Consider the following 14,035-nt stretch of genomic DNA (forward strand, 5'->3'; position numbering starts at 1 on the left):
ATGAAAGTTGACCTACTGGTTCTTGTCCATTCCCTGAAGTGAATGAGACGAACTTCCACCAAGCTAAACATGGAAGAGGATGTGGCCCCAGTCGTGGTCATGGTCGTGGTCGGGGAAGAAACTCTAATCATGGTAATAATAATGCACCATGATTGTTTAAGTTTTAAGTCATCAGTTTAGGCACCCACATGGTAATAATAATGCACCATGATTGTTCACGGATACAAAAGGGAGTGAGGAAATTTCAGTTTAGTTTTGGGTCTCTTCCTTATTTTTTTTGAAAAAAAATCTGCAGTCATTCTCAAAAGAAAAATAGAAAATTCCCTCTTATTTTCCATTTTTTTGCTCTCATATCATATTGTTTTGGAGTAATTTCTGGATTTCGGGGTTAAGTCTGAAGTTGTTGTGAGCTAGTTTGTTACTGTTGCTTTGCTCCTTGCTGTTACATCTTCTCAGTTTCAGAGCTTTATTTTCTTTTAGTCTAAATCTGCTGTGAACATGTATGGAGTTGAACACATGTTTTACCCTTTAATTATATATGAAAGTTTGGAAGCCATCTGCTATTATTTTGGGTAAAGTGCAGCCATGAATTTTGTTTTATCTTTGATGTCAATGTTCTTTTTCATTGTGTTCTGTATATGGCCATTAGCTTAACAAGTTTGAAATTCAAAATTAAATGTATGTATTCATCATTCTATCCACATAGTGGTACAAAGTTGTAATAATGTTGGGATCTTCACTTAACATAATTTGAAAGTGAACTACTGTAAGGCTCAAAGATTTTGTTGTTGGAGTGTTAGCAGTGATTTTAATACATCATCCTCTATTATTGTGCTTATAATTTTATAGTGTTGATCCAAACATGGACTTTAAAGTTAATAAATTTGGGTCATATAAGTCAATGCAAGGTTTACTAGGAATGTTTTGGGGTCTGCGTCTTTTATTGATACAAATAATAGGATTTAGCTATAATATCGTTTTCGTTTCCTTCATTCTTTTCGATTTTTTTTTTAGTTTCTTTTTGGTTCATTTGTTCTTATCCATATATCTCACTTATTGGTTATTTGAGACCAAACAAGCGGTTGGAAGATTTAATCTTATTGCAGTATATGTTCCAGTTTTTTTTTTTTGGGCTAATTCTTGGCACAATTTCTTTCATATGTATTTGGCTTACTACATTATTTTGCTGTGCTATTGAGAAAGTGACATTTAGTGTCTTTGGATTTTTTTTTTTGAGTACTAATAAAATTCCAGGCAAGAGCATTTAGATATTAGTCCATCACTGCTCCAGAAGTCGACCCATTCTTCTACATTGATTTCCATAAGTCACGGCCTAGCAATAATCTCAAAGTAGTTTAGAAATAATTCATAAACATCGTAGCTTGCTTTAGGCGCGATTAACAAATCATCGCGGCCATGGGTACGGTTCCCGTGGTATGGTTACGATATGTGAATCCCATTCGGGTGTGCATTTCATGTGACCCGACCATAACTCCAAACCATAATAAAATAAGTATGTCGTAACTCGCGGGTGCATTTCATGTGGCGCGATTTGCGATGAGCACCAAAACGACAAGTGTACGATATCGTGACTTGTTCCAAAAATAATTCCATACATAATTATTAGCGGTTGAAAAGTAAAAATGCACAATAAGTTTTAAATATATAACAAATCAGATAATTAGGGAAATTAATAATAGTTAAGCGACCGTGCTAAAATCACGAAACTCGGGAGTGCCTCACACCTTCTCCCGAGTTAACAGAATTTCTTAATACCGTTATTTTGTGTTCGCGGACCATAAATAGAGTCAAATTTTCTCGATTTTGGATTTTAAAATAAACCGGTAACTTGGGACACCATAAATTATTCCAAGTGGCGACTCTGATAAATAAATAATCTCATTTCGATTAATGTCACTTAATTTGGAAAAAACTCCTCTATCCCCTATCCCCTCGGGAAAAAGGAGGTGTGACAGCTCTGGCGACTCTGCTGGGGAGCAAGAACCTAGAGTCTCTGGTTCAGGGTTCAGAATTCGAGCTTAGAATAACTGTTATGATTGGCTTTCATGATTGTATGATTTTTACGTGTTTGAGCCTAATGTGCTAAATGCCATTTTTTTTACCGCTTTGATATTGTGTGAATTGTATATAAATTGCTACGAAACCCTTCTTCTCTCTAAGTCTTCTAAATCTTCTGGGAAGCGTGCGCTTCGCGTGGCTTCTTTTCTGTTAGAGTCATATCCTAATTTTAGAACGAGGTTCGGACAAGTTGCAAAGCCGGTGAAACTTCTGTATTTCCGGTACGCTGCCCCCCTCCCCCCCTCTCCGGCTCGAGTTGTCCGCTCGGGTAAGCCGGGTCTAGAACAATACACCCAGGATTTAAACTTAGAATAACACAGTCTCATGCCGTATCCCTAGTAGGTACGTTTGCTTGCATCACGTGCATTTGACTTAGGGGACTCAACACAGGGGTTGGGTCCATCTAGGATAGGTATACCCAAAATTAAAGGACCATCCTAATACATTCTTCACGTGCTACTTGTGCATTAATTTTTTTGGCTTGTATGTTGACCGGCTTCTTGAGTTAGAAAAAAAAAATCAAAAAAAAAAACAATGGAAGAGAAAAATCAAAGAGTGAGGTAGGATAGAAAAACGCCCGATTTTGATAATCCCGGTATTCAAAAAATCCCGTTGCTCTGTCAAAATTTCAAGAATAAAGAGAGAAAAATACTTCAAAATAAATCATATTTGTCTGTGCATCAAAATTGACCGAACTATGCGGGTTTGATTCTCACCGGATGTGAGATACGTATGCAACCCTCATCGGGTCCGGCCCCATTTTTGCAAAAATAACCAAAAAAATACGTCATTTTGTCATAAATAAATTTAGGGGATGCCATTTTCTATCCAAATAGCCAGAAACGTCCCAACGGGACGCCGAAAGGCTTGTTTTGCAAAAATAGCCGCCTATGGTTCTTTTCCTAATTTTGACCACTTAGCAAGCACAGTTTTAAAATCTTCATTTCTGAAGGGCTGAAGGGCTGTATTTGCAAAGGTGGCCTTGAGTTGTTTGAGTTTTATTTTGCAAAAAATAATCTTTCTTTTGGGGTCAAAAATAAAAAAAATTAAAAAATTACTTGTTTTTAACCAGTCGCCTTAAATAAAAATGTGCAGGATGAGCACTGTTGAAAATATACCTTTTCGAGTCGTAGACGAGATTTCACTAGGACTCCACATGTGGTGGAACGACCTGGAGGAGGTCGCCAAGCGTTCTGTGACAAAGGCTTTAGGTGGGCTCACTGGTCTTCTGAAAATTAAACCAAGGGTTGATATAATCGAAGCTTTGATACCGTTTTGGGACCCGGCACACAATGTTTTCCACTTCTCTGATTTCGAGTTGACCCCTACACTAGAGGAGATAGCAGGTTATGCTGGTTTCGAAGGGAAGTTAAGGTATCAATATCCAGTAGCACCAAGAACATTAACCCCTCATAAGTTTTTGGACCTCTTGAGTATTAGCCGGCAGGTTAAAGATGAAAATTTAGCTGGAGGATTCTGCACATTCCGTTTCTTATACAGCCGGTATGGGGACCCCCACGGATTTGAGGCTCCGGACACTGGTTTAAGTCATCAGAGAAATAAAGACAAATGGGAAGTACGCAGGGGTTTGGCCTTTGTGGTGGCATTTTTAGGCACTCTGATATGCCCAAGGAGTGACAAACATATAGAATTGGGGCTCGCAGGAGTGGCCGACTTTATGGTCAAAAAGGCCAATGGCACTATCATACCGATGATTCTCGTAGAAATTTACCAATCTTTAACCGCTTGTCGAGCCGGGACAAAGTTTTTTAAGGGTTGCAACTTGCTTTTACAAATGTGGTTAGTAGAACATCTTTGTCATCGCCCAGGTTACATGAACTACGGTCTGACCGGACTCAATTGCATCGAAGAATATGAAAACCGAGTAAACGGTCATGGGTTGCCAGAAGGTACTGAGGCATGGTTCGCGTATTTGGTTTCTTTAAATGCAAATCGAATTGAGTGGACTTTTGGTTGGCTCCCGGTCGACGAAGTTATTTACATGTCCACCGGAGTGTGCTTTCTTTTATTAATGGGATTTCGGAGTATTTAGCCATATGCCCCACATAGGGTCCTACGCCAATTGGGCAGATACCAAACAGTCCCCTATGACGAAGATTTGAGTCCACAGGTTATTGAACTATTCCCAAAAGCCACATTTCCAGAAGAAAGGGTTCGCCAGATTTGGCACCAATGTAGGTTCCTGGAACAACAGACTCAAGCACGAGATTTGTCCATGGGTGAAGTAGGATCCAAGTACGCCACATGGTATGGTAAAAGAGGTTGCGTCGATCAAGAGCCAGAACAGCCCGCCAAAAGGCCCCATGTCCAATAATTCACCGATGGAGCACGAGAGCAATGGGCTTGGTTAGCTAAAGAAAAGGAATACCGGACTACTATAAACAAACTAGAAGAACAAATTGAAAAAATCAAATTTGATAGTAGTTTGCAGGCAGCTGAAGATGAAGGGGAAAAGAAGAGGTTGGTTAGAGAAAATGAAGCCCTTCGAGCCCAAATCCAGAGAATGAAAATAGCCGCCAAGACACCGGTAAGAAGTGAGAGAGATGAGAAAATTATAACCAACCTAAGGCGGAAAGTGCATGATTATGGTTTTGACTTGAAAAAGGCCGAAAAAGACTTGTTAAATGCTCAAGCAAAGTTGGCCAAAAGTGCAGAAGAACATGCTAGATTAGCCCACCAGTTGAAGCAGAAATATGACAAAGAAGTAGCAATTTTACAGAAAAAGCTGGTTGCCCTGGAAAATGAAATGGTCAGGCAAATAAAGGATTTCAAGATAGAAAGAGAGCATTGCTATGCATTGATTTATCAACTACAAGAAAGCCTGCAATAGTTACGAGACCAAAACAACACAGATACACAAGTGTTAAAGGCTCGAGCCCAGCAGATTGGACGTTTGCTTCAAGAAAAGGGTGTCATCAGAATGAGGATTAAAGAGATAGCTGATTATGTTGTAATGTAATGCCATGAATGTGAAGACATGACCAAGTCTATGTTTTTTGCTTCTGTAATGACATTCATTCGACAGGTGATGGTTGACCTAGACCACCTTCAAGAAGATATTGCCCGTAGGTTCGTGCGGAGACCGGCTGATGTCCCGCAAGCCCCCGGAGTACCAGTGGAGGCTCTTATGTATTTTTGATTTATTTTTTTTAGTTAGTTTTTGAGTCTGTATTTTACTTTCCTCAACTTTTGTTCATCCTTGTCAAGGTTGCTTATTGCTTTATTTCGAGTCTGTAGATTTTTCTTTTGTAGTCATCACTACTTTTAAGTCCTTGTAATAGAAAATCCAAAAGATGTCTTTTATTAATGAAATATTGAAAAAAAAATCATTTCGCATTTATTTCCCTGAACTACGTAATGATCTGATTCATGCGGCGTCATGATACGTAGGCAATCTCCATAGGATTCGATCATAATCTTAAAAGAAAATAGAGAAAAGAAAACAAAAAAAGAGAGAGGAAAATAAAAAAGGAGGGAAGAAAGAAAAGAGGGGCCAAACAAAAGAAAAAAAGAGAATGAGAATTAAAAGAGCGAAACACAACAAAAGGAGAGAGGAAAAAATCATGATTCGAAATTTGGGAAAAGAGCCGGGATGAAACACATAAGCCGTCGCAAAGCATTTAGAAACATTTAACTGCTCAGGTGCATTGCATCCCTAATATGCGATTCCCTATCTGTTAAATGCTTCAAAACTGACCAAGTTATTTTGTGTGCATAAAAAGACAGGTTTTGTTTAGGTGGTTAGTTTGTTGGCATCCTGGCAAGTCACCCCTATAATACCAGATCAAAGCGCAAGGTAGTCATGACTAGCAAAGATTCGGACACGGGTGTTGTTGACCCGCCGAGGGAGATTGTAGAATCAGAGTATGAATTGAAAGAGGAGGTCAACAGGTTGAAGCATCAAATGGCTGAAATGTATCAAGCCTGGATCATGAGGCATCCTCCACCTTTATTTCCCGCTAACTACACAGAAAATCCCGCTTTCATCCCACCACTGGCACAAGCCCAGAATCCCACTACCATTGATCTTTCCCCTCAACATGCACCTGGTTTTACCCCTTTCCACCACTACCCCGGCACCTCATCCCAAACTTTCCATGCTCCACCAGCCAAAACAACTACATACCCGGCTCCTACATCTGCTCTTGTTTTCGTAGCCCCTCCGCGAGCTACCCTCCACCGATATTCTAGTGAACCCGCGTTCCAAGCTCCAGATACCCAATATTATGCTCCAGAACCAACTTTCAAAGTCACAGATCCTTATTCCTACACCCCTCACTTTGAACCTCTTGTTGAAACTGAGAAACCATCCCGGAACGTGGAGCAGGATGAGATATTCAGGAAAGTGAAGAGTCTAGAGAAATATTTGAAGAACATGCAAGGGATAGGAAGACAAGTGAGTGTCGCTTACAAGGATTTGTGCTTATTCCCTAATGTCCAACTGCCCGCTGGGTTCAAGATGCCCAAGTTTGACCTGTACGATGGACATGAAGATCCCGTGGCCCATTTGAGAGGCTTTTGCAGCAAGATGAGAGGCGTCGGTGGGAAAGACGAATTATTAATGGCATATTTCAGTCAGAGTCTGAGTGGGGCGGCTTTGGAATGTTACACCCGCCAAGATGCTAGCTGGTGGTACACATGGGACGACTTGGCTCAGGCCTTTGCTTGGCACTTTTAGTACAATATAGACATTATCCCGGATCGCCTATCTTTGACCAAGGTAGAGAAGAAGCCCAGTGAGAGCTTTAGGGAATATGGTTTTAGATGGAGAGAACAAGCTGCACGGGTCAATCCTCCAATGGAAGAAGATGAGATGGTCGAGTACTTTCTTCAAGCCTTAGAACCTACTTATTTTGGCCATTTGATCTCAGCCATAGGTAAGTCCTTCAATGATGTGGTAAAGATGGGAGGAATAGTGGAAGAGGGACTCAAGTCAAGCAAGATCATGAGCTACTCTGCCATAAAAGCAACCACACTGGCAATTCAAAGTGGCACCGGAAGCCTGTTAGGCAAAAAGAAGAAAGATGATGTCGCTATGTTTGTCTCTGGATTAGTGCGTGGCCCAAGGGGTTCGCCTCACCAGTACACCCAACCTCGACCCCAACCTCAAGCCTACACCCAAGATCCATATAATCCATCCCAACATTATTTCCCACCACAATACCTTCAATATTTAGTCAGACCACCCCAATACCATGTTCACCATGCACAGCCATATGCGCAACCCCCTTCTTACCCGCAATGGCGTGCTCCAACTCCACAAAATCCTTATCCACCCCCACAACCATACCGAAACCCTACTGGTCCAAGCTTTCGATCAAGGCCGGATTATAGAAAAGAGAGGCAGCAACGGAAAAAAACCTTCACCCCTCTTGGAGAGTCGCATACCAGTTTGTTTCAAAGGTTGAGGCAGTTGGACGCTTTGAGGCCGATTGAGCCAAAGGTACTAAATCCACCTCAAAGGAACCTTGACTATTCCCTCAGATGTGCATATTGTTCTGATGCCCCAGGGCATGACACATAGAAGTGTTGGTATTTGAAGAGGGCGATCCAAGAGCTTATTGATACAAATCAAATCGTGGTCCAGAACCCGGAGGCACCAAACATCAACCAAAATCCTTTGTCGGCCCATGCAGAGACACATATGATTGAGATAGTTCATAAGGATAGGGAGCCCAAGAATTCTTCCAAGTCTGTCATGATGATCCGGGCTAGCGAAAGTAATCCAGTTAAAGCTCCAGATTCTGCAAAAGCAATGCTCTTGATAGTTGAAGGGGTGTCGGAGAAGCTAAGCATGCTCAACGTGAAGCCATCTGTATTGGTTGTGAAAGGGCCTCCGATTGATGTTGAAGCGGACCAGGAAAAGAAAAAGGTGATCGTACCGGGGGTCCCGGGCAAGCCTGTCATAATCGTCGAAAGGGCTCGTATTACCCCCGTTATTATTAAGCCAGTGACCCAGTTACCAATGGTTGACACAAAGGCCGTCCCGTGGAATTACAAACAGGTGATAGTAACATATAAAGGGAAAGAAGTAGAGGAAGAAGTCAATGAAACCGGAGGACTGACTCGTTCTGGGAGATGTTTTACCCTAGAAGAACTGAGGAAAGCCAAGCCATTCAAGGATGACCACATCCCAGTAAAGAAGCCGCTCACCGAAGAAGTGGCTGAAGAGTTCCTGAAAAAGATGAAAATGCAAGACTATTCCATTGTAGAGCAGTTAAGGAAAACACCAGCTCAGATCTCTCTTTTGTCTTTGCTGATACATTCAGATGAACACCGCAAAGCCCTGATGAAGATTTTGAATGAGGCCCATGTTCCTGATAAGATCACGGTAAACCACTTGGAAAAGATTGCTAACAAGAATTTCGAAGCAAACAGGATCACTTTCTCAGATGATGAACTTCCTATGGAGGGTACAGAGCACAACCGAGCTCTTTATCTCACAGTGAAGTGTGAGGATTCTGCTGTCTCAAGGGTACTGGTTGATAATGGTTTTAGTGCAAATATCTGCCCTCTGTCCACTTTGCAAAAGTTGAAGATCGGCACTAAAAGGATCCACATGAACAATGTATGTGTTCGAGGCTTTGATGGAGGAGGGAAAGATTCTATCGGTGATATAATGCTCGAATTGTCAATAGGGCCAGTTGAGTTCACTATGGAGTTCCAAGTGCTAGATGTGGCTGTCTCCTACAACTTGTTGTTGGGCAGGCCCTGGATACATGCTGCCAAGGCAATCCCATCTTCTCTGCATCAAATGGTAAAGTTCGAATGGGACAGGTAGGAAATAGTTGTGCACGGTGATGAGAACTTATCTGCTTACTGTCACACCTCCTTTTTTCCGAGGGGATATGAGAGTTTTTCCAATTTAAGTGACATTAATCGAAATGAGATTATTTATTTATTTCAGAGTCACTACTTGGAATATTTATGGTGTCCCAAGTCACTGATTTATTTTAAAATCTCAGATCAAGGAAATTGACTCTATTTTTATGGTCTGCGAACACAGAAGACCGGATAAGGAATTCTGTTAACCCAGGAGAAGGTATGAGGCACTCCCGGATTCTGTGGTTTTAGCACGGTCGCTTAACTATTAATAATTGGCCTAATTATCTGATTTGTTGTATATTTTAAACCTACTGTGCATTTTATCTTCTAACCGCTTTTAATTATTTATTTAACCGCTTTTAGTATTTATGGAGTTTATTTGAACAAGTTGCGATGTCGCACACTCATTTGTTTTTGTACATATTACGAATCGCGCCATGTGAAATGCACCCGCGATTTATAACATGTTAATTTTTATTATTATTTGAAGTTATGGTCAAGTCACGTGAAACGCACACTTGAATTGGGATTTACGTATCGTGACCATGCCACGGAAACCGTACCCATAGTCACGATGATTTATTAATCGCGCCTGAAGCAAGCTACGATATTCATAGGTGATTGTTGTTCTAAACTAATTCGAGATTCAAATGTATGGGTTATGACTTAAGTATAAACATTATGAGTTTGAGCAAATGGTTTTAATCGTCTAGCTCTTTAATAGGTGATCAAATGCAATCCCCTACCTTGTACCCCATGGATTAGTGGCTGACTATATTGTTCTTGATGGAAGCCATGTGAAATATCTAAAGGTAGGGGTCATTAATAACTAATTATGTGTTACAGGGATGTTTGTGATTATTCTAACTTAACTCTGTTTTTGCCATCACATGTTTGTTCCAACAAAAGGAAACCAACATGAAAAGAGCATTGCCCAAAAGGTTCCGTCTTTCAAAATCAGACATAAAGTTATCCATGACAGATCAATGTTTAAACAAATCTGCTATTGAATTACCAGTGACTAAGGCGACAGTAAACTTATAGCTCGATCAAACTGGGTCGAGTATGTCAGTACAATATTCATGCCTAAATAAAGAATTTTAACATCATAGAAGCAGTTACATAGATAATCCTTTATTTTTTAACAATGATAAAACACTTCAATTCTTCCAAATCTGGACTGGATCGTGCGTGGGACGGATTCATGGACAAACAACCTTCAACTATTTCATATGATTACTAAAATTAACTAAAATGGAAGAGAACACAGAATAATCAGAGACATACTACTTAAATTAATAACGGTTACCAGCTTGATACTAACAGAGGTATATTTAGAGTCAACTAAGTAACATGGCTGAAGAGCATTGAGATCTAGTAATCAATTTCTCAAAGAAAATAACAAAAATAACATAACAGAACAGTGAATCGATAGCTTGCCAGGAATTTAACATTTCTCATATTTAGTAACAAATACAAGCAAATATAGATTTAGGAATATGTACCTAATGCTTGAATCAGAAGTTGAAGTGGCCAAAATAAAGCATAAATAAAGATGACAGAACCCAGCAAAGCAGTAGCAACAGATTCAGTGACCAAACCATACTTCTATAACCCAAATGTCACTCGAAATTCCATAAAATTAAAGTAAAAGAGCAGAAGTTCGAATAGCTTTCAAGTCCTCCTTTGTTTCTATTTTGGTTTTGTATTTGAAACTCCCTTAGAATTTTCAGAGATAGACTTGAATTTTTAGACATGAATCAGTATTGCCTGCATGTGAGTGAATGTAGATCGGAGAGTGAATGGGGAAAAATTTCGTGTGCTTTCTCTGAGATTGAGGTGAGAGCCGAGACGGCTGCTAGGGTTGGGTGTATTTTCAGAAAAAAAAGGGTCGTCCGTCTCTGGTGTTCTCTTTCCCCAAAAATGAGAAAAGAATTGGGTAATTAAGGGAGAATTTAGGGTAAGCTTGTGGAGAAACTGGGCCACCGAATTTACTTGGCCCAATTCTAAAAGATGTGCACCAACAACCCTTTCTTTCCTTCTCATCTTTCTTTATTAGACGTTTTGGAAAATTAGCCACTATGGACTCAAATTTTAATTAAAACTAATTTGTGTGGCTAAACTATTTATATATTTTACTTATTAATTGACTAATGACCTAATTAATTAACTAGTCTAAAAATGCATGTAGAGTTACTAATGTATTTTTTGGTATTTTAGTGTTTTACAAATGCAATTGATTATGCATTTAAAATCTAAAAAAATGTAAAAATTAAAATATTTTTTGTATTTTCTTTAGGATTTAAAATGCAACTTAAAAATGCATCAAATATGAATACGTACAAAGCAAACTAAGTAAAAATATAGAAAAATAATTTAAAGCTATTTTTTGGATTTTTTAGGAGTAATTTTATATTAGGGCAAAAATTAGGTGCTCACACTTACAATGATACAAATGTTCCATTTATTGAAGTTGAAGATGATAAAGGGCCTTGGGTGTACCAAACATTCGAAACAGTGTCTGTCGAGAAGATTCCTGATGGAGAATGCATTCCAGGTCCAAAGCTACCCTCTGCGTCCATCATGGTAGCAAATGAAATGTTGAAGAATGGTTTTGTACCGGGCAAAGGCCTGGGTTCGTCTCTGCAGGGTATTGCACATCTGGTGTGTCCACGCGAAAGTTTTGGTACATTTGGTTTGGGATTCACACTCACAGGGAAGGACATGAAAAAGGCTAAAAATTTGAAAAGAAAAGTATGGTCACTTCCTAAGCCTGTTCCACATATCTCCAAGTCTTTTGTCAAGCCAGGGGTCGTAAAACGCCCAATATCAGCGGCCCCAAAATCTGTGGTCGACTTTGATGAAGAGCTGATCAAGAGGTTCCAGAGTCTGTTTGATGAGGTTAATATGGTGGAAATCAGAGAAGGTTCCAGTAATGCCGATGTGCAGCTTGTTGGGCCAAATGTGAAGCTTAGCAATTGGAAAGCTACTCCTCTCCCCACCCGGAAGGAGTTTTGGTAGTTTGCTTTATTTTCCTTTCTGTTATTTGGGTTATTCTAGGGTTGTAATCCAGATTTTTTATTTTTTGCTTGTTTTGATGTACAAACCCTTCTATCCTTTTATTTTCAATGAAATACAATTTTCCGTTTTCCATTATTCCTGATAGCGTTTCATTTTTGTTCTGTTTCTTTTTTCTGTACAGTTCTTTTTATGCTGGTTTCAATGACATGACATGCATGAGGAATTTTCAGCCAAATCTTAAAAGCCAATCTAATTACGAAATAACAATCCAAGAAGTAGAGTGTGATGATGAAACAGAATATGATGAAGAAGCAGCATTTCAGGAAATCAGTAGAGAACTAAATCACTTTGAAGAAAAACTTAAGCCTAATCTGAATGAAACTGAAGCAATCAATTTAGGAGATCAAGATAATATCAGGGAAACCAAGATAAGTGTGCATCTGGAACCACAAATGAAGGAAGAAATAATCAAAACACTGTTTGAATATAAAGATATTTTTGCATGGTCGTATGATGACATGCCGGGTTTGAGCACTGATTTGGTAGTTCATAAATTGCCAACTGATCCGGCATTCCCTCCAGTCAAGCAAAAGTTAAGGAAGTTCAAGACTGACATGAGTGTGAAGATCAAAGAAGAAATCACAAAGCAGCTTGACGCAAAGGTCATTCGGGTCACTCGATATCCCACTTGGTTAGCTAATGTCGTGTCAGTACCAAAGAAGGATGGTAAGACCAGGGTCTGTGTCGATTATCGTGATCTCAATAAGGCAAGTCCAAAAGATAACTTTCCATTGTCGAACATCCATATTCTGATCAACAATTGTACCAAGCATGAGATTGGGTCTTTTGTGGATTGCTATGCGGGATATCACCAGATCCTGATGGATGAAGAAGATGCAAAAAAGACAGCATTCATCACACCATGGGGGACATACTGCTACCGGGTAATGCCATTTGGTTTGAAGAATGCTGGGGCAACTTACATGAGGGCAATGACTACCACATTTCATGACATGATACACAAGGAAATTGAGGTTTATGTAGATGATGTGATCATAAAGTCAAAGAAGCAGTCCGACCATGTTGGAGACTTGAGAAAGCTTTTCCAAAGGCTCCGCAGGTACAACCTCAAGCTCAATCCGGCAAAATGTGCATTTGGTGTCCCGTCCAGGAAACTGTTGGGATTCATAGTCAGTCGACGCGGTATTGAGTTGGACCCATCAAAGATCAAAGCCATCCAAGAATTACCACTACCAAAGAACAAAACCGAGGTAATGAGCCTTCTCGGAAGGTTAAACTACATCAGCAGGTTTATTGCTCAACTCACGACAACTTGTGAGCCCATATTTAAGTTGATGAAGAAGAATGCTGCAGTTAAGTGGACTGATGAGTGTCAGGAAGCATTTGATAAGATCAAGAGTTACCTGTCAAACCCACTTGTGCTGGTCCCTCCAGAACCTGGGAGACCTTTAATTCTCTATTTGACGATATTGGATAATTCTTTCGGTTGTGTGTTGGGTCAACACGACATCACGGGAAAGAAAGAGCAAGCCATTTATTATCTCAGCAAGAAGTTCACTCCTTATGAGGTTAAGTATACTCTTCTTGAAAGGACATGTTGCGCCCTGACTTGGGTGGCACAAAAGTTGAAGCATTATCTGTCATCCTACACTACTTACCTCATTTCTCGCATGGATCCTCTAAAGTATATCTTTCAGAAGCCTATGCCCACAGGAAGATTGGCAAAGTGGCATATTTTACTCACAGAGTTTGACATCATCTATGTGACTCGGACCGCGATGAAAGCCCAAGCCCTGGCCGATCACTTGGCCGAGAATCCAGTGGATGAAGAATATGAGCCACTGAAGACTTATTTTCCTGATGAAGAAGTGATGTATGTTGACGAGGCTGATCATGATGAAAAACCAGGTTGGAAACTCTTCTTTGATGGAGCTGCTAACATGAAAGGTGTCGGAATAGGGGCTGTACTCATTTCTGAAACAAGGCATCACTACCCCGTAACAGCTCAGCTTCGATTTTATTGCACTAACAACATGGCTGAATATGAGGCATGCATTCTGGGTTTGAG

This window comes from Nicotiana tomentosiformis, chromosome 1, assembly GCF_000390325.3.
Source record: "Nicotiana tomentosiformis chromosome 1, ASM39032v3, whole genome shotgun sequence".
NCBI lineage: Eukaryota > Viridiplantae > Streptophyta > Magnoliopsida > Solanales > Solanaceae > Nicotiana > Nicotiana tomentosiformis.